General features: G+C 43.5%; 1 protein-coding gene across 21 annotated transcripts in view; it reads right to left on the bottom strand.

Annotated features, from left to right (window-relative positions):
- The window catches only part of TNRC6B (trinucleotide repeat containing adaptor 6B), a 146,859-nt gene extending 136,779 nt beyond the window's left edge, over positions 1-10,080 (bottom strand). For 15 of the 21 annotated variants that reach the window (XM_030478313.1, XM_030478318.1, XM_030478324.1 and 12 more), the window contains exon 1: positions 9,455-9,611. The gene's annotated coding sequence lies outside the window, so the exon portion shown is untranslated. Of the gene's footprint in view, positions 1-9,454; positions 9,712-9,942 lie in introns of those variants that run through there. The other 6 variants (XM_030478335.1, XM_030478338.1, XM_030478339.1 and 3 more) reach the window with 5 other exon arrangements.
- Positions 10,081-21,091: the final 11,011 nt, after the last annotated feature.

Below are 21,091 nucleotides of genomic sequence, written 5' to 3'. Positions count from 1 at the left end.
TGGCAGCAATGCTTGGAATCCTAATGGCACACAAGCAGTCATTACCATGAGTATTACAACTATCATGTAATTTAATGGTACCCCAGTGGCAAAAAAAGGAGATGCAATCAACATGCTCACAGTTCCAGCAATCTATGTATACTAACTAGCATTCCCAAGGATTCAGCAGTGCTGGAGCAACAGTACAATGGTGGCAAGCCTTTGCTTCACGGCATTTGCAAAATTACAGAAAGGCTTCAGAATACAGAGGACCTGAGTTTTCTGGAGGAGAGGTGAAGAGAAGGAGACTAGACTAGAGACTTTAAACATTTTTCTCCATCTTATGCAAAATGTTATTACGAGAGAAAAGCCTACTTCTCAACAGCTCAACTTTAAACCTGAAAGCTATAAATAACTCCTTTAGTGCTTATAATCCCAACAGAGTCATCCCATCAGACTGTTCATACCACGAAAGACAACTCAGGATCTAGGGCTTTCCTTTTTAGCCACAAGTAACAGTCACAAAGTCCTAAGTAACAGTATGTTTATCAAACCCAACAGTAGTAACTAAATTAAAATTGATAAGGTAGTAAGCAGGCATGAGCACAGGAAAGGGGGAAGGGTGCTTTATTCACAGACACATTTAAATGGCAACTTCAGCAGTTAGAAGAGTTAGAGACAGCACTACTAAAAATAATTTAAATGCTTCACAGGATTGGAAAATATCGTACCTTTCAAACTCTTTAGTTCTTACTATCTTCCTCTATTATAGGAAGATAGTTAAATTATCCTTTTGTTTTGTTATCTTTTACAGTAAGAGCTGCATTGTTAGGGAATTCACACCAGTGCGGCAATACTGGTGCTCCTACAGCAGTCGGGACACATAGACACCCGTACCCTGCAGTTCTGGATCTCAGCACTACTCCAGGTAATGTAACACAGCTCTGTGTAGACCTTTATAGCCAGACTGAACCAAGACAGAGCCAGAAGGGGGGTCGGGGGGTGATGGAGAATTAAGCTTAAATCACATCTGGCTTTTTTTTTTACTTCTGTGTTTGCTAGTTTTTCATATGAATGTTCTACATTTATTACATTTCTAATCATTAATAACTGAGTTTGTTTTATACGAAACATTTTGACTTCCTACTAACATGATTATATACGCAGAGAAGTCCAAGATCTTAACACTACTATTGTCAAAGAAAACAAATACTGAGTTGTTAAGGAAATAATTCTAAACTATAATTGCAAACACCAACTTTCAACATAACCAGCTGCCAAGTTCAGCCTCATCAATATTTATAGCTTGACATCTGAATTGTACTTTTCAGCTATTCAGGCACCTAAGAAAGGAACAGGAATTTTCAAAAATCTGCTCTAAATTAAAAAATATTTTTTCAATCTTCTTCAAAGAAATGAGGCAATACACTCATTTTTTAATGGCCAGATTACTTATTTATTTAAAAAAAAAATGAAAGTTATTAATGATACAATCCTAGTCTTCCACACTACAATCTCTGATAAACATGCTCAGTTAGAACTACCAAGTGCAGAACTACTTGCAAGAAGAGGTTTGGACCTGCTCAAGTATGAGTGATGTCAGGGCCGTAAATCCTCAGTCTTTTGGGTTTGGCACAAAACAGTTCTTCAACATTCACAATCTCAATTTCCTCTGAAAGTGGCATTTAAAAGACAGGTAGCCAATCTTTAATATTTCCACCAAAAATATACAAGCCTGCCTTTAGGCTGCCAACTTGCAATAAACACATGGCAATTGATTTTCAGAGTCAAGCTCTCCCACTGTATCTAAAAAGCTAACTCTAAGGTTTTTGATCACTTTTATATGTTAGTTGAATCTGAAATTGTAGTAATTAAAATTCTGAGTCATCTTTTAAGTTAAAACTTCGTACAACTACAATTACTTTTAGTTTAGTTACATACCCAGCTGAAGCAGGGGCAAGGTAAGTTAGTATACAGTATACACAAGTTAGTATACACAAGGCACTACCAGTTTATCTAGTTACCTAAACTGGTGAAAGTAACATTATCCAGCATTGGATAAATACAGGGTTAGAGCTAAAGGCAGAACAGACCCATTATGTCACTGTATTCTTGCCCTGAGGCCACCACTATGCTATGCTGTCAGAAGTGTTTTTCATTGCTCATTAGCCAATGTTGAAAGCATTTGATCCAGTGGGACTACTACCTTTTTTCCCCCCCGAGACACTTCTCCCCAAGCTGATTTACTTTTCAATCCACAGGAAGTCTTTCATAATTTGAATCCACTTTCTGCACTACATGAATTGCCAAGGACAGGGAAAAGAAAGAAAGTTGGCCTTTGAATATGAAAGAACCGGAGGAGTTAATTACCATCAAAAGAGAATACTATCAGCCAGTTTTGGTTGCTTCTCCGTTTACTCTAAAAATTAAACAGGCCAAGCAAAGAAAGTTATAGGCAGCTAATTTACTGCAACTACATAGTTTACAAAGTGAGTGAAAAAGCCTTGCTACGCAGCAAAAAACATTTTCTTCCCTTTCTACCACTCAGCAGAGTGCCATCAGAAAGACAAAGGATCACCACAAGAGAGATGTATGAGGGGCAGAGGAATACCAGTGTAAAGATAGTATCCATCTTTTCAAACTTCCCAATGGAGAACATTCTCCAAAATACTAAATATTGGTGGTGGGGGAGTCTTTCCCCTCTCCTTCCCCCCGCCCCCCCCCCAGCGTCAATGAAAAACTGTGTATCTTGATGAACAGTCCCAAACAAACACTGTGGCTTGACTCTTTTTCATTCTTGTTCTCCTCATTGAAAAAAATTCATCTGCATTTTGAATTGCAAGAATAGACATCGGGTACAATGCAATTAAAATCCAGAAACCCAGCAAGGCAGAATCTGAGCTGTTTGACAAATAGAAAAAGTTATAAAGCTTATTTGAAACAAATTCTTCTCAGAACCCAAATACATACAGAAGGATATGAATTTAAATTACAATGGCTGTAATAGTAAAACTTCCTGTGTGGACACACATTTGTGCCAAAGTGCTCTTTTTTTAGCTTCTTACTTAAAAGCAGTTTAAGTTGATCTTTTTTTAAAAAAAAAAGGGGGGGGGTGGACAAAACAAAAAACAAGAGAAATTCAGAATAAGCATGTTCCCAATACAGAGTTAAACTGCTACATTTACAGCAATATAAGAATATTGTTATAATCACACAAACATTTCTGGGGGTGAGGAGGGAAATCACAAAAATCCTACAGAGAGTCACAAAGAAAAATATCAAACCTATAAAAGTAGCTGACAATGTTGTAAAGCAACATGTATTACAGCCTTCTTTCTTAAAGTGATTTTCAGCTGCTTCAGGTCAAGGATGAATCATAATTCATCTTGAAGTGAAGTATACTTTGGTTTCTGTAAGAAGCTGGGGTGAAGGGACACATCCCCTTCCTCTTAATCAAAAACTTACACCAATACTTTGAGTTTGTATTAAAGATGTGATTCGTCAAGGTAGTTGCGCCCGCTAATATTATTAGCTTACTGTTTCTTAAGTCACACCACAAGCAACAGAAACCTCAGCCATTTGAAATAGTGTTTCAGTGGTTTAGCAAAGAAAGTGAATGTATAGGCGATTTAACCTTTACAAAATCTGACTTCTAGAAAAACTTTTAAATCACAAAGTTATACTACTGCTGTATAAAAAAAAAGGATTCTACTGTTTTCTGTAGTGAGAAAATAAAACGTACTCTAAGGCATTTCAACTGACTTCAGAAAGAGTCATCGGATTATTTCTACAGATCCAAAAAAAGGCCCAGGAGAGAAGTAACAGGTTTTCAAGCATATAAGTGAAGAACTGGATGACCTGTGTGTCTTCAGCCACACGTAGCCCGTAAGACGTCCAAGTTTATAACTAGACCACCTGACACAGGATTGCTGGGCAATTTGTATTTCTTGGCTGTAAGAAGCAGCAAGACAAGAGGCCCTACTCCTGTTCACGTTGGTGGATCACTCTAGGACCAAAGCATGTTTAATCCACAGTAGATCGCCAAGTCCCTGGTGAGTTCCTTTATCTCCTTGAGGTGAACCCCTTCCTACCATGCATGTGCTACAGCCATAAGACTTTTGCAGAGAGGTCACAGGGCCAGAAAAATCAGTAACAACTGCCTTAGAGCAGCCCAGACGTTTCTCAGTTCTGATCATGTGCAGGCTTAATAGACCAGTCCTAAAAGAAAAATGCTGACATACAGCTTTTCAAACACTTAGCTTCTTGATTTAAATTCATACTTCCAATTTAACTTCTGAAACTTTCTCATAAAGTCTACTTTTGCCACATGAAGAACACAGCAAGGCACAACCAATATTTGCTGTAAGAAAAAGAGAGATTCAAGTAGGGAAAAAAACCTGCAACCCTAGGATACAAGATGATCAGGGGAACAGGAAAAAGCCTTTTCCACTAGCAAAACAGTGGCTAGAATCTGAAAATCTCTAAACTTAACAGAAGAAAGTTAAGCATGTCCATAAAAACTATGTTCTTTGTAGACTGCTACCACATCAAACAGCATAAAGAATAAATTTCTCCTAATTCAGAACAGACCAGTACCAAAAAATTGAGTACACTACTGAAAACCCCTTTGTTGGGTTGTTTTTCACTACAGGACTTCTTATAATGCTGGCAAGAGCTAAGATGACATTATAAAAATTAACACATAAGAAAAAACATTAATGACTTCTCCTTCATGACTCATTTAGATGTCTTAGAGGGATTCCCCTCACACAGGCAACACGATATTACAGTATCACCTTTTGCCTAATCCTCTGTCAGGCTATCTAAAATTATCAACTCTCCATTTTGCACCTTTGCTTCTTATCCTTTCATCCCCTAATTAGCTTTTCAGCCTTCAGTCTTCTGCCTGACAGGGGCAAAATATACTGACTACCAGTTTATACTTTACACATTTATTCTGGCCACTGTCCTGTATCATGCAGCCTGACATATGCCTTCCAGCACCTCCTATTTCCCCTGACAAGCAGTATGTTTCTCCACAGATCTAAAAGCTAAACTGGGAAAACGCTACTTTCGGATCCATTTTTACCTTTTTAAATAGATACTTAAAAAATTTTAAGCAGTGCAAGTCTCAGACAACATCAGTTTTCATCCCAGATTTTTTCACAGAGGAACTATTGTGTTTTTTCTAATCCACAGACATTAAATCAGGAAATACATGCAAGATATCTGATTTCAGAACTACTAAAGCTGGCAAGGCCTAGAAACGCAATCCGTACTGACTAGCTGAAACTGGAAAAGGTCATCTCCATAGCTCACTACATGGTAAACACGAAGAACATCCAAACTCCAACCACAAGCCTTACATTGGTGAAAACTTAAAAACCTCAGAACATTCCCCTACAACATGATGCAAACCATAATAAGTGCAAAACCACCCTCTCTCTTTGCCGCTATAAGGCAGCAAAGGAAAAGATTATTTAACATACTCATGCTTACTGCTCTAACGGAGAAAAATAAATGAAATACACCAAGTCTTTGCAGCAAAGCTGCTTACTTCCCTGAAGGAAAAAAAAAAATAAGTGCAATGCGAAGAAGGTATGAACAGTAAAGTAGAGAAATGTAAGGAAGTAAAGAGTTTTCCTATCTGCCGAAAGCGACAAGGAACAGCAATCAGAATATCCTCATTACTATTACCCTCGTCACCTCACAAGCACAAATACCAACAGGCAACTACTTGTCTGACAGTGACAGCTGCCTCAAGTACCAAAAAGTGCCCCTATTTTTATTAGCAGATAGTAGCAGAAAGTTTACTTTGGATTCACAAGAAATCAAAACCAATTCTTCAGTCCGTATCCCACACATTGTTTGCTGAAAGAACAAGCAAACATAGCACATATATTTTGTCTGAAAAGGGAGAACGACACTAAATGTTAAGATAACAAAGACTATCCACAAGAATTAATGTCTGATTCTACCGCACCTGGTCAAACAATTAGAAATACGTTACTAACTGCTCAACATCTCTGCGCTAAGTTCTTGCTATGAGAATTGAAGACTGACATCTTCTTGCTATTCTTTGCCCAAGATAGTGCAACATTTCACATGTAACATTTCTGAAATTGCAGCAAATGCATCATTAAAAGCAATTCCAGAGATAATTCTGGCGAACACATTTTATAAGCACTGAGGTGACAGAAAACTTGTAAGCTAAAAGAAAATCACTGGTATATATTTGCTAATATCAGGTACTTCCCCCTTCTCTACATGCTAAATATGCTTAATTTGTCCTATGAAGGCAAACAATCCCAGTTCTTCACAATGACACATTTACTGATCCAGAAATTACACACAGAAAAAGGCTGAGTGAAAAATAAAATCTAATAATAAGGAGCTGAATAGCTGTACACTGTGAGATACACTGTAAGTAGAGGTACTGCAGCATTTGTAAATCTTCAGTATAGACAGAATTTGTGAATCTAATAGCAGCACTAGAGAGCAATTACTGAGGAAAGCCACTGCAAAAAAGCTGGAAAGTGACTGTTCATTGTTATTATTACTATTACTGCACAAACCAGAAAATCTCTATATAAAAAGACATCTGAGAAAATAAACATGATAATGGCAATAAGTGACTATGACAAGAGACTTTGCATCCAAGCATTCTGCAGAAAATGGAGAATGAAGTAACTGAACCATTAAGTGGACTATTAATAAACTCATTCAAGTCAATAACTAAGCTCCTTAGACTTCTATGATCTCCAGTTCATACTGCTTAATTGTAAATCCAATCTCCTCTGTGAGCAGAAACACACTAGTTTTACTGGAGGGGAAAAAAACCAGCAAAAAGCCACTCAAAACCCCAAAAGAACAAACCCATTTGAACATATTTTCAAATTACTTATTCTATAGCCTAATTCTTTCTGTCATTCTGGATGCAGCTATTCATCCCATTGTTCTAGACAGATATCTCTACATATGATGTATATTATGCATTACTTCTGCAAAACATTTATTTCTAGTTTCCTACTTCGTATGACAGGAGGCAGATTTAAGGTAAAACACACTACCTCAGAACTATGCAAAATTCTCTCCTGAAGCTCTCTCCCCTTCAAGTCATCCTCCAACTTCAAGTTTTAATGATCAAACACTCATCAAAGAAAAGCCATGACACACATTCTACCTGCATGTTTTATTGGACTATGCAGTCACACAAACTTGGGTAGATGAAGCTTCTTTTTTTTTTTTTTGATTCACAGTTTCAAGATTTTTATTTCCAAATATTTGAGGTAATTATTTAAATGAAGGACTAGATTTCCAGCTAAATTAGCAGCTATACAGCAACTAGACTGCCTAATAAAGACACAATGACTGTTTTATGAAGTTTTGGGGTTTTTTCCAGGACTTCCACATTACATGATTGAAGAGATTCCCTTTACTAAGCATCCAAACAACAACATTATGAGAAAACAGAAACCAAGACCAAGTTCACTAAAAAAGGATGCCCATTAGAATTTTACCAATTCGCACTGAAACTTCTGAGCTGATTCTCCATGTTTGTATTGCTTTACATAAAACTGCATACCCATGAAATCTATACTCATTTACATGCAGCATAGCTAACCAAGATGAAAGTAAAAGGTGTAGTGATGGCCTCACCTAGTTTATACACAGAAAGATGTGCCTACACCTTGTTGCTCTCAGAACTTTACAGCAGAAAAGCTAACACACACTACAACTCTGGGCTCCGTTCCACCTTCCCCAGCCCCAAGCTTTTGCAGGGGTGATTTCTTCTACAATAAAATTGAAGAATTGATTAGTTTTACCTGCAGGTTAGTTACTGCAGGTAACTGCAGTATTGATGCAGAATGGATTAGTTTTACCTGCACATTAGTTAAACACAGGTGAAAAGTCACCCTTACAAACCACTTCCTGAGATACACCTACATGGCTGTCCTGGCACTAACTATGGATCACATAGAAAAACTTGACCTTATCCTTAAATTCAGGACCTCAGGTAATGCAGCAGATGAAAGCTTAGACCACCCAGCTTCTCACTAGCCACATGTGCCATCAGAGGGTCACCACAGAAGAAGAGAGAATTATTGAAAAACTTCAGTGTAGACAAACTACAAGGCTGGTCGAATTTGTGCACATATTTAACAACCCTGCAAATCTAAGCTATTACCTCTGCAACACTTGTAGCAGAAACTAAAACCCAATTCATCTGGGTAGCAGTATTACTGGAAAATACTAAGTAAACCAGACTTTTCAAAGAAGGAGCAATACAAACCCCAAAGATCTACCTACTTCTTTCTCAGGAAGATTCACCGTTTTTGAAGAGGATGAAAACGCAACACTGAAATCTAACAAGTCATGATTAAATGTAATATTATGAATTGCAAAAAAAGATTTAGCTTTATGGAGATATCCCAACAAATATTCTCAATGTTAGTAAAATGTTAAACATGGGAAAATGAAGTACCGTTTACAGTACCCAGCATGTCAATTTCGTCTAGGAAAACACTTTGTTGAAACTTGGTTTTATTCAACAAGCCTCAGCTGTATGCTGTAGTAGATACTCCTACATGCATTTTCACAAAGCAAGATTTGAGCTTGCGAGATACCATGCTACAAGCAGCGTTACCCACAACCGGTGAAATGTCTGCAGAAACAAACAGTCGCTCATTTTGCTACAAACAGCTGGGGAAACTTTTTTCCTAACCCCTTGCCTGGGACACACCTCTGAGCCTGGTCATTCCTCCCTCCCACCCCCATACACACATTTTAACTAGCATCATGTTCAACAAATCCAGCGCGGTTTGTAGTGGCATCAATATAACCTCAGCACTGTCCGCACGCCACACCAAAGCACTTTTCACCCCCAGCCGCAAAAAGGCTCCTCGGGGTCTTTCCACCGGCCTGGGCGAGCTGCCCGGCCTCGGCGAGCTGCCGTACGAGCGGCTCTTCCCGGGGTTCGGCAGCCAGCCGAGCGCACGGCGCTGCGCACCACGGCTCCGGGGACGGGCCTCGGGGCCGCCCGCGCGTCCCGACGGGGCCCTGTCGGGAAAACCGGAGGGGGAAGCGGGAGGGGGGGGCACCCTCGGCGGCGGGGAGGGGGAGGTGCGAGCCCGGCTCTGCCCCGGGACAGGCGCTCGCCGCAGTAAAGGCGGGGGGGGGAGCAGCAGCAGCAGCCCCGGCGCCGGTGGGGTAGCGCCCTTGAGCCGCCGCTCGGGGCCCCTCCCGCCGGCCCGGCCTCCCCTTTCCCCCCCTCCCGCCCCCCAAAGCGCTGCAGCTCAGAGGGGGGTGGGGGTGCGTGCTCTCGGCGCCAAAGGCCCCCTCAGAGGCGGCAGGAGGGTCCTGAAGGGCGGGAAGGGCGCTGAGGGAGGGAGGGAGGGCAGGAGGCAGGGAGGCCCGCGGCCCGCCCGGGGGGGGGGGAGGGAGGAGGAATGGGGGCAGCTTGTCCCGCACTCACCGCTGAGGCGCCGCCGCGGTACGCTTGAGCCCCCTTCTTCTCAGTGCCGTGGTCGGCTCGGCCCGCCCGCCCGGGAAACACGAACCCGGGGAACAAACACGAAGAAGCAGCTTGAAGCGCCCTCCCCCCTCCCGAAACACACCGGGGAGGGGAAAAAAAAAAAAAAAAAAAAAAACTAAAAGAAAAAAAAAAAAAATTTCCTCGCCGCCGTCTCCCTCCCCCGAGGAGCACGAACCCAAACACACCGAGACACACCCCCGCACCGCCCCCCGCGCCGCCCATTGGACGGCGCCCCGCCGACCCCCACGCCGATTGGCTGCCCCGCCTGCTCGTCTTCGCCCTCCTCTCCCCTTTCCGCCCCCTACACGCTGCCCATTGGGAAGAGCCTCCGGGATCTCTCCGCCCATTAGCCACGGCCCACGTCCATCACAGTGGAGAACCCGCCTGCGAGCGCTTCTGATTGGGCTGTCGCGACACTACGCCCTCACCGATTGGCTGCACTTGGTGGCTGTCATCGGTTAACGTTGCCCCCTTCGCAACCCTCACTGGCTCCCACCCCTTCTTCCTTTCTGCCAGTTGGCTGCGAGATTTGCCCCTTAAATGGGGCACCCGCTCGCCCGCCCCTACTTGCCCCGCCCTTCCGCGTTATGGATTGGGCTGCGGGTTGCATCCTCGGACGCCATTGGACGGGGGATGTGCCCGTTACACCATAACAACGCCAAGACCCGCCCACCGAACTGCTCTCCTTGGGGCCCTCCTCAGCCGCGGCGGGAGGGGAGGCTGCGTCAGTGTGCCTACTTCATTAGCCGGCCCCAAGGGCGGAGCTCTGAGATGGGCACACGGGATAACGAATACGGCCGCGGCTACCGCCGCGGAACGGCAACAACGCCACACTCCCGACCGTCCTCAACCACATCTATCCATTGCTCCGCCCCTCGCTTTACCGGCACGCCTGCCCTCAAACACCTATTGGGCAGGGAAGGTGTCAGTCATGCGGCTGGCGAGGCCATTGGCGGGAGACACACGCCTCCACAGCCAACTGGCAACCGCCCCCGGTGTCACCCGCTGGATGACACAGCAATCGGAGGCGGAGGGGGGAGGAGGGGTGGCCGCGCGGGGGAGGGGGGAGGAGAAGAAGGAGGTGCCTTTGATTGGTTGGTTTCCCTGTCAATCTCCTTGAAACGCGGAGGCGGGGCGGGGCGATGGTGCGTGCCCGCCGGGCCCCACGTGGCCCGGGCGGTTGCGCACGTGAGGGGAGCCTGCGAGGCGCCGCCGCGGCCGTTGGCGGGGTGAGGGGAAGGCGGAGGTGGCGGCTCCTGTCAAAACGCATTATGGCGGCGGCGGCGCTCGCCCGCTCGCCCTGCCGTGTGCGGCGCCGTCTGTCTGCACACAGGGACATGCGGGAACACAGCACGGTGGAGGCTTATGGTTCACCTCCTGCCGGCCTTCATAGAATCGTAGAATGGGTTGGGTTGGAAGGGACCTTCAGAGATCATATAGTCTAACCCCCCTGCCGTGAGCAGGGACATCTGAAGAAACTAGTTGAAACTAAATCAGATTGCCCAGAGCCACATCCAGCCTGGCCTTGAGCGTCTCGGGCGATAGTATGTCCACCACCTCTCTGCACTGCCTGTGGCAGTGTTTTACCACCCTCATTGTAAAGGATTTTTTCCTCACATCCATCCTGAATCTCCCTCTTCTTTTAATTTAAAACCATCACCCCTTATCCTACTGCAACAGGCCCTTTTAAATAGTCTCTCCCCATCTTTGTCACAGGCCCCTTTGAAGTACTGAAAGGCTGCAATCAGTGTTCCCTCAGGGCTTGCCTTCAGCTGAGGAGGCTGGTCCCCGTGGCCTCAAGGCAGCCTAGGGGTGGCTGGTGATCCAGGCTTGCCTGATTACCCAGTGAACACAGGCTTCACATGTCCTGGGTGGAATCTGCGGTTCACTAGAGCCGAGAGGAGCTCGGCCTTCAGCTTCCACGATGTGGTGTTTGGGCCTTCATGCTCTGAGAGGCAACTGTGTTTTCCTTTGGAGCAAGGGCTGATGCTTTGCAGGCTGTGGTGCTCCAGGCAGCTCGGTCTAGAATATCTACAGTCTCTTCATTGTGCAGGCTCTCTGGGCTGAAAAATGACTTAAAATTTTCAAATGGAAGCTGTGAATTTTGCAGTGACTGCAATATCATTCATAAATGTAACTGTTAAAAATAAACACTCATCGTCAGTTTCTATGGAGTGGGCTGAGCCAGAAACGGGGCTGCAGGGATGAGGCAGTGGGAGAGTGAGGCAGGGGCTGGTCTGGGGACACTTACATGGGAATCATAGAATAGCTTGGGTTGGAAAGGACCTTCAAAGGTCATCTAGTCCAACCCCCTTGCAATGAGCAGGGACCTAATCGTCAGTTAGATCACGTTGCCCAGAGCTGCATCCAGCCTGGCCTTGAATGCCTCCAGGGATGGCACATCTACCACCTCTCTGGGCAACCTGTTCCAGTGTTTTACCACCCTTGTAAAGAGGTATATTGGGAGGTGATGTGAAGCCAGGGGTGAGGTACAGGAGTGTTAGCCTGGGGCTGGAAGGGTCTGGAGAGCAGGCGTGGGGCAGAGCTGCTGGATCTCAGAAAGGGAAGGAAGAAAATGGAAGATGTAAAAATGGAAGATGTATAAGCAGGACCCACATGGGGCAAAGAAGGGGTTAGGATTAGCAGAGCAGAAGAGCATGGCCAGAGGTGCATGGAAGTCTCTGAAACAGGGAGCGAAAGCACCAAGAGGGATACGTAGAATAGCAGAAGCATGTGGAGGATAAACTAGGAGGAGAGAGAGGGTATCCTTGCTCATACCAAATTATATGCTTATTCTCCTTATTCTCCAGTATTTTTGAAGACTGCTGTTATCTTAATGGCTGTCACTTCCTGACCTCACCCAGGGCTGCATGCCAGTGCAATGTTTTCATTTGATCTCCTCTGGAGAATCCTGTTAGAACCTGATCAACAGAATAGTGGGGCAGCTGAAAATACTGTTTTGGTGCCAAAGAGAGAACTATAGAGATGTGATGTGCCTGTCATATTGGTGAACAGGTCTAGGGGTGTTCAGTGAAAACACGGTCTGTCTTGGAAGAGCCATAGGGCTCTTCACAGGTTAGTCATCACCAGGAGGGACAGCTGCCAGCACAGCAAAACAATGTGTGCTGCTGGCAGAGACAGCAGGCAAGATCCACATGAACCCATGCTACATAAGTCAGTAAAGAGCGGTGAATCGTTTGATGGCTTTCCCATTCAGCAATGGTAACTGATTTTTACATTGATGATTGGGGGGTGAAAGAGCCCCCTCAATATGAATAAGAGTTTATACCAGGTGTATATATCCTTGTTACTGTAGTGCTTTAAGGAATGCAAAAGCCGCTGTGTAAGTCCATATGAAATAGTAGTATAAACTGGGGACGCAACTCCCTTCTGTTCTTCATTTTATGTTAACTGAGGAGGAACTGTCTATATCCTGTCTATATCCACGTGTTTTTTTCTTGTTGTAAGCAGAAATCACTAATATACTGAGAGTACAGGTTGCATGCAGTGGGAGGGAAGGACATTTCCAAAATGCTGACCTTGTCTTTGTTATAAGTAAAACAAAAATTATTTTTCCTTTATAGCTTCCCTTTCCCCCTACTGGTGTTCTTTTGCAGATTTTCCTTCATCTGTTTTGCTCAGGGTTTTGATGCGCTTGTGGCAGGACATGGAAAGCAATGTGAAGCAGTATGATTTATTTAGCATAAGCCTAGAAAACCAGACATTTTCATTACAGAGGAGCAAAAATACCACGCTCCATCATCCCCGTCGTTTCGCGCAGCAGAACAGATTTGAGCTGTAGAAAGCAAGCAGATTTTGTTGGTTTGTCTGAAATGATAATGGAACACAGAAGTTTCCACCCAGGTTCACCTGTGGGTTTGGGAGGATCCCAGGCTAGTTTCTGTCTCTCAGAAAGCCCAAACTCTTATGAACAAAATAGTCCTTCCTCTTTTTTTCCATACTTCCCCCATTGCCACTTCTGTCCAAAAATGCGAAATTGCATTTCTTCATCCACTGGATGTCAGTGTTACACTACCACTGGGGTGCATTTCCAGGTGCTGGGAAAGGTTGGGCTTCTTTGGAGTGAGGACTTTTGGAAGATTTTTCCTCTGCGGTGGAGAAGTGATGTGAAAGACCATTGAAGCTCGGAGGAACATACACTGCAGTATGAATGTGCTCCCTTTGGCTTCTGCAGAAGCAGGCTGGGACCCTGCCTGCAAACGTCTTGAAGAATCAAACCTCACAGGGACTGCAGCCTGAGAGACACACACACTTCAGTGTTGGGGTCAATTCCACAACCTTTGGACTATTCCAACCTCACCTCCTTGTGCTATGAAAATACATGGCCTCTTCTTTTTTAAAATTGAGTTTACCTGTGGTACCAGAGAGACAAATAACACTGCATCTGACAGGGACACAGTACAGGAAAAGACTGTGTGCGTGGACTTCTCTAAATAAGGAGTGCAGCCAGCTGGGACAATTCTGAAAGCCAGAATGAGAGGGGACAAAACACTGTAGAATTGCTTTCAGAGTTCACTGCAGTGAACTCCAAATATCAAAGCAGCAGCTTCAGTTGCTGCTTTGATATTCATAGTTGAAAGTCAGGGGTTTTAGATCTGATACTGGTTTATTATTTCCAACAGTGCCGTAACATCTTTTTTTTATAGGCTTGCTAGGCTTTTTGAATTAATGATGTAGCTCAATGAACTCTGGATAGTTCATTGAGGTACATGAACACTAAAAGCTACTGATACTGAGAAAGCCTTTTCAATATTTACTGATACTGAAAAAAGGCTAACCGTGCCTTTTTTCTACTTCAGGGTTTTTCAGCAGCTGCTTTAGCTGCTTTAAGCAGCAGCTATCTAGTGGGCACAGAAAGTAACTGGTTAGTTACCTGCAATGCCGCTAAGATAGGTTACTTCTTGGAAAGCCACAGTAAAATGTATGCTGATGCTCTTTATGGTGCATTATGTTTAAATGCTCTGGCATAAAATGTGCTGTTTAACATACAATATAAAGCTGTACTTTATCTGTGACTAAATGCAGGCAGCACTGGAAAAGATGGCCGTTGTTAAAAAGATGATTTGTACAAAAGTAATAGAAGAATTGATGTTCTCTTGTTATATATAAAGACAAGCTGATTGGATTATTCTCTTGCTTATTTCTGTCCCCTGGAAGCTGCCTTTTTATCTGTCCTTTTCCTAGAAGACTTCAGTGAGTTTCAGCAGGCATGACGTCAAAATACAAAAGAATAAGTCATGAATATTTGGAAACATTTTGATACTGTTTAAACTACCAATTATTCTTCTTTGAAAGTATTTATCCTAATAACTACTTTCAGGAACGATATGTGCTAAGGATTCAGTATTACCCATTCCTTCAACTGGGTGACAAAAAGATTTCTCAACCATTCTCCTGCATCCTTCACACAGCTTTTCAGGGAACAAGCAAGAGAGAGAGGCAGGAATACTTCATATGCCTGGGAGCTGTAAAAATGGGGATAGGAAAAAGGGATTTGTATTTAAAATAGAGAAGAGGAACAGATTTCAACCCAATTATTTTTTCTTTCTAGGTCACCTATAACAGCAGAGAACAAACAGAAAAGAGCAATTTAAGGGAAAAAAAAAAAGGTAATGAATACTAGAATTAAATGAAATAAATAGCAGGAGAAAATGAGGGAGATAATGTAAAATGTAATTTCCAAATTTGTACGTTGGTCAGGAGCTAAGTGCTAACATTCCTGCTTTACAAAAAAAATTTTAAAAAAATAAAAAAAAAATTAACTGACAGCTAGTGTTCAAGATCTGAGCTTCAAGCCCCAGACAGACATTTCCACATCTATAGCTGCTCTTAATATAATAGGCTTATTTTGACATAACCTACTTTTATGTGTCATACCCAGGAAAGACATGCAGTTGCAATAGAAACCAGAGCAGTTTATGCATGTCTTGGGCAAAGTGCTTAGCAGAAGTTTCAATTTGTTGTGCTGTGAAGCTCACATAATGCTGTTGGCAGGAAGAGGGGAGAAGAGATGGTTGTCAGCCCACAGCTGAAGGGAAGAAATTACTAACATGATGGCAGTGGTTTTAAATGGAGAACAATTTATAATAGTATTTTGTTTTTTTCCTGGAGGCAAAATTAAAACAATGCTTCATTAACATTTTTTGAAGCTATTTTAAATATTGCCATTTTCAGCAAAACAATGTTAACATGTGGGTTTTTTTAATGGAAAAAGGGCAATTAGGAAAAATGCTTTGAATAGTGTGGTATTCTTTTACCCAAACAATCTTTTTTTAATTTTTCCCCTCATTTTTTCACTCTGTTGGCAGAGGAAGACGCCTGAGTTGTGTTTTCAGTGCTGAAAGTGAACCAGCGTGCACACAGGAATTATTAGCTAGGACTGGAGCAGTTCTGCTGAGGGTAGAGGTCATGCAGCTCTTCAGACAAGATTTTATTTACCTTTTAACCTCCCCATTCACCAACTGGGTTAGAGCTATGATACTCCACACCAACAGCAGCCTGTGCAAAACTGTTTGGAGTCACCTTTAGCTGAACCTAAACAAAAACTAAAGTGTAGCTATGTGAAAGCAATTACAGTATTTTATTGTCACAGGTCCACCTTCATCATAAGGACAGCTTAGAATTTTACAGCTAGACAGAGAGTAGCCGCTACAGGCACTTCCTCCATTTTCCAAGGTTTAGATCTACACCAGAGTTTTTATTTCTCCCAAGTTAACCAGTTTCACGTACAGTAGTCATTTTATGTACGATTTATGTCACCCAGCCCCATCAAAACAGAAGAATCGAGTCTGGAAGAAAGCAGAGGGCTGGGCACAACCTGTCAGCTCCTTCCCTGTGCCACAGGAGCTATGGGTGCGTATAAGCCCCTATACTTGCAAGAAGGGAATAAGGAACCTACATCTGATAATATCACATACGTATGATCAATACTGGGGAAAGCTCCCACCTGTCCTTCTATCCCAAACTCTTATTAGGACAGCAAGAGCATACAATTTTTTTTTTTTTTTTTTCCCATTATTATTATTTTCTGGGACTTGTAGCTGTATAAGTAATTTAGGATGGCAGCTTACCAAGGCTTTGCTGTGGTTCTCATTAATTGGGTATGCTGTTTAATTTTTTAACTCACGCTTTTTCCTCATATTCAAAAGGGCTTCCATCATCCTTGATTATTAATGAGATCAAAGCAAGCCGGATGGCTGCCATTTCTCCTTAGTCTGTGGAAGTGAGGCTGTCCATAGCAAAAAAGCACAGTGCTTGTCGGCAGGACTGAAAGCAATATCACCAGCACAGTGCTGTCTTTCTTTGGTCTAGCGAGCTGGAGACAGACAGTGAGCAGGACTAACGCTCTGCAAGAAAAACCTGTGATAAAACAAGGGGTGGGGCCTGGAGAACAGGGGATAAACTGGAGAGTTACTGTAGGATTGCATGGTGGAGTGTGCAGAATACTGGGCAGAAAACCTGGGGAGGGGGAATCAGTTTCTTTTTCTAGGGTGTGGGAAATTGTGCCTCCTTCAGGCGGCCCAGGTGAGAAAGAAAAACACACAAAGGTTGCTGTCAGTTTTGATCAGGGATTTAGAGCTACAATTTGACCGATTAAACTCCCACACTTTGGATGGTGCTTATATTATTCCCCCTTCACAGGCTTCCTTTTCTTCTGAAAATTTCCAAAACTGGTGTTTGATGGGGAAGCATAAGTTATATTTTTTTATAAAAAAAAAAATCCTAAACCCCAAACCAAACAAAACCCCAAAAAACCCCCATCCCTTAGTGTTTACCTGGACTGCTAACTGACACTTGCAAAGGTGCCAGAGTCAATCATGTCAGGATCCAAGAAAAGAAAGAATAACTCAGGAAGGGAGCATTGTAAGAAAGATGGAGGAGAAAACCAGCTGAAAAGCAGCGTAAAACTGATTGGTAAAAAAAAAATAAATAAACAAATATAGCTATTGAAAATCTCAGTGCAAGGCAGAATGAGGATGGTGGTGGGAAGAATGTGGGGAAGCTGTATGGGAGGTTTCTTGGATTTAGGGCCAGCATTGCTTACAAAAGGGCGTATTTTGTCCTTCACACAGAGCTCTCATCAGCTGCAGTCTTCCTGCCCTTGCATCATCCCTAATCAGCTCCAGGGAGTCCCTGGCAAAGACCCATAGCTGTGTGGAGGGGCAGAAGGGAGACCAACACCACAACGGGCTATGAGTTCCAGGAGGAAGTGCTGTGCAGGAAAATGGCCAGGGTCACCTCACGTGAGGTGGGGGGAGCCCCGAGGAAGGCAGCAGCAGCGTTCCCATGACTGCCTCTGGCAGCTGGAGGAACAAAGAACAGCAAAGCTGGGTGGGCCATGCTCGCTCTTCTTTACTGCTCAAACCTAACTACTTGCAAACCCCATGACTCACTCGTCCCAGCTCTGCTTCTGCAATGGTTGGCAGCAAAATCAGCCCAGGTTTGTGAGCACAGCTTTCTGTGTCACCTCCTCGGTGGAAATCTGCCAGCAACTTCCCTGTGGCTGCCATGGGATCAGCTGCTGGGAGTTTGAGGTGCGGCTGTGTGGGCAAAGCACTTAGGCTGACTGCTGGGAGCAGTCTTGGGAGAAACTGATAAACCGCACCAGGAACCAATGGAGGAAGACTCTTTTGCTCAGGGGCTACAGCAGTATTTGGCCTACTGTGCCATTTTCTTTTTGCATGAGGAAGGAAAGGTAATCAAGATTCCAATGCATTTCATCATGTGCAAATGGCCCTTCTTGAACACCAGGTTCTCTCTCCCTCACTTAGGAGAAAGCAAGCAAAAATCCTGGGGCTTTCCTCCTAATCCTGCCCTAAAGCAACTCCTAAGTTGCTAGGGGAAAGTCAACAGTTTGTTGGGGCTTGCATTCTGTTTTGTTCTGGTTTTTGTTTTGTTGGTTTTTTTTTTCCCTGAGAGCAAAATGTTCTTTCTTTTATGACTGCTGTTCTGGATTCAAGGACCTTGCTGAAAAGCAAGCGTGTTCCTTCTCAAGAGCCCTCAGCAGCTCTATTCTAGTCTGCTGACAATGTTTGGACCACACTTGATTTCTATTGCTGGATTCCTCACCATCATTCAGGATCTTATGTAGCCTAAACCAGCCCTTGTATCTATTGCAACCTATGGTCCTGTTTCCACTGTGTAATGCTAGTGCACAAAGAGCAAGGCAAATACACATTTAAGCTACTCTTCCAAGATGTTCCAGACTAGGGCTGTGTTCAAGAAGACAGGGAGGCTGTGTTTATCAAGGGAGCCCAACTCCTCTAGAAGACCGCCTCATGCAGCAATTGCTTTTGCAGCAATATTCAAAGCAAAGACCCTACAGCGTTTCCAAGGGTGTCCTTGGGTTAACGAACCCTGCTGTGCATGGCTGAATTCCCAATTACTTATGCCAAGCACTACTTAGGTGGAAGATTTTGAAACAAGACGGAGCTTGCCTGGAAGAACACCCTCCTTTTGGCTGCAGGGTACAGCATCTGTAGTTGGTGCCTGTGCTTGTCTGTCTCTCTCTTTGTTCTGGTGAGTCTGTCTCCTTGGATGCAAAGAGGAAGCTGTTGGTCATACTGTGCTGTCAGTAACTCCAGTGTAAATCCAGCGTAACCCCATTGGGTGCAGGGAAATTAATCTGGATTTGCAGAAGCATAACTAGCTCTGCAGCTGAATTAGCATCTTTAAAAGTGGTTTGGAAATTGTGAGAAACCAGTAGAGACTCTTCCAACTTTTTCTTCCAGAAAACTTTTGATTTATTGAAATGCTGCAGTCATAAATACAGAACAAAGGAAGTGAATATATTGCAGTGTGCTCATTGTGAAAGGGCAATGGCAGATTCTTTGATAAACCAGGAGACAGGTCATTATTTCAGTGCAATGCCTGAATGTCTACCTACTGTACATCTCCAAAAAGTTATTTTTTAACTTCCTTCCTATGAGATTTATTAGACTGTGAAGGAGGATCTCAAACAAGCAGTAGAATAATTTACCAAGTCCCAGAAAAAGTACATTGGTGAATTGCCTTGCATTGTACTGGGGCAATGGACCAGGTGACCTGGTGGCCTTTTCCATTTCTAATGTCTATGATTATCACAGTTATACCTCAGGACACTAAGCAGAGCCATTTTCTTCCTTTCAGTGCAGCAAAATGTTCCTAATGGCCATGCTAAATCAGAGCAATTGATCCTCCTGCAGATGTGTTGTGCACTTAGCAAGACGGCTATAAATGATCCCACTTCGTTTAGATTTGCTATTTTCTGTTTCTGTAGTGCAAGTGCTCAGCACAAGGAGACTGCAAGCCAAGGGAAAGAATTTCTGGTAGGAGATTAGGATAACTAAGGAAATGGTTGCATGACCTATAAAGAGAGGATCATAAATATTGCAACAATAAAACCAATATCTCTTTCAAAGTTTAAATAGCTTTTCTTTTCAAACACTTGAGGTAAATGCCCTTTTCCTAAGGTTATCTAACACCCACACCTTGCGATTTCACACAGAGTTTCACCAAATATACTGTAATTTCTCAGAGAGCCAGCTTTTTCTTTTAATTATCTTTCTTTGTGGAAGTGTCCCCTCCACAGAAGTTAGTCCCCAGCTACCTGGAAGTTCCTTATTGTTTCCTCTAGTACTGAAGTTTCAGAAAACCCAGAGCATGGCTCCTGCATGTCTTAAGCACAACACCCACAAAACAATGCAAGAAGGGGCAAGTACAGTTCTGCTCTTCATAACCAAGCAAGCAGCACTTACAGCTTTTCTTGTGTCCTAGGGGGAACCTCAGACACAAGGGTCTGCCTACATCAACACCCAGGTATAACATCTATATTTTTCACAATCTCAAGAGTGCAAAACCCCCTGACCTGGGCTGCTGCAGCTCTGTGGATACAGACAGCTGACATTCCTATCCCACACACGCTCTTGGCATGCAAGACATAGCCTTTGTTTTTAATGCTTGGTGTAGGATCCAGCTCTGGAGTAAGCAGCCTGCTCTTTCTTGTGTGCTCAGTTTTTTTGCCCGTTCTTCATCTTCCCATTATTCTGTATCCAGTTCAGGGGAAGCATAGACTAATGTGTTCCACCAGTGTATTGCAAGGATGCAGATCTCACAGAAGGGTTCCCATTCCATTGTCACTCCATGTTCTCATGTTCATTCACCTCTTGGTGTCTTAGTCTTTGGCTTGGGAATACTGCTTTTGGCACTTTTAAATAAAAGGGCACAACACCTGCAATAGTACAAAGGCTGGAGAGTCTTGATACTAGTGCTTCATCCTGCAATCAGTCGGCTCTCAGTCCGATTGCAGAAAGCAATATCCTTCCTGTAACAGCCACTCCAGCTCAGTAAATCACATCGCTGAAGAAACATGGGTGTTCACCGAGGCCACAGCAGGCATGTGCCAAACCCATTCCCGAGCCCGTGCAAAATGCTGATCAGGCCACAGCTCACTGGGGAAACATACTTTTCTTGCACATTGGAAATTTGCTCCTCAGAAGCATTTTTACTTTAAGTAAGTTAAAAAGACAAAGGACCCCCTGAATACAGTCAGTACTCACAAACAGAAAGTATTCTTAA

This window comes from Strigops habroptila, chromosome 3 (genome assembly GCF_004027225.2).
Source record: "Strigops habroptila isolate Jane chromosome 3, bStrHab1.2.pri, whole genome shotgun sequence".
Lineage (NCBI taxonomy): Eukaryota > Metazoa > Chordata > Aves > Psittaciformes > Psittacidae > Strigops > Strigops habroptila.
Note: the sequence above shows the minus strand (reverse complement) of the source record. Positions and strands in the feature narration are given on the sequence as shown.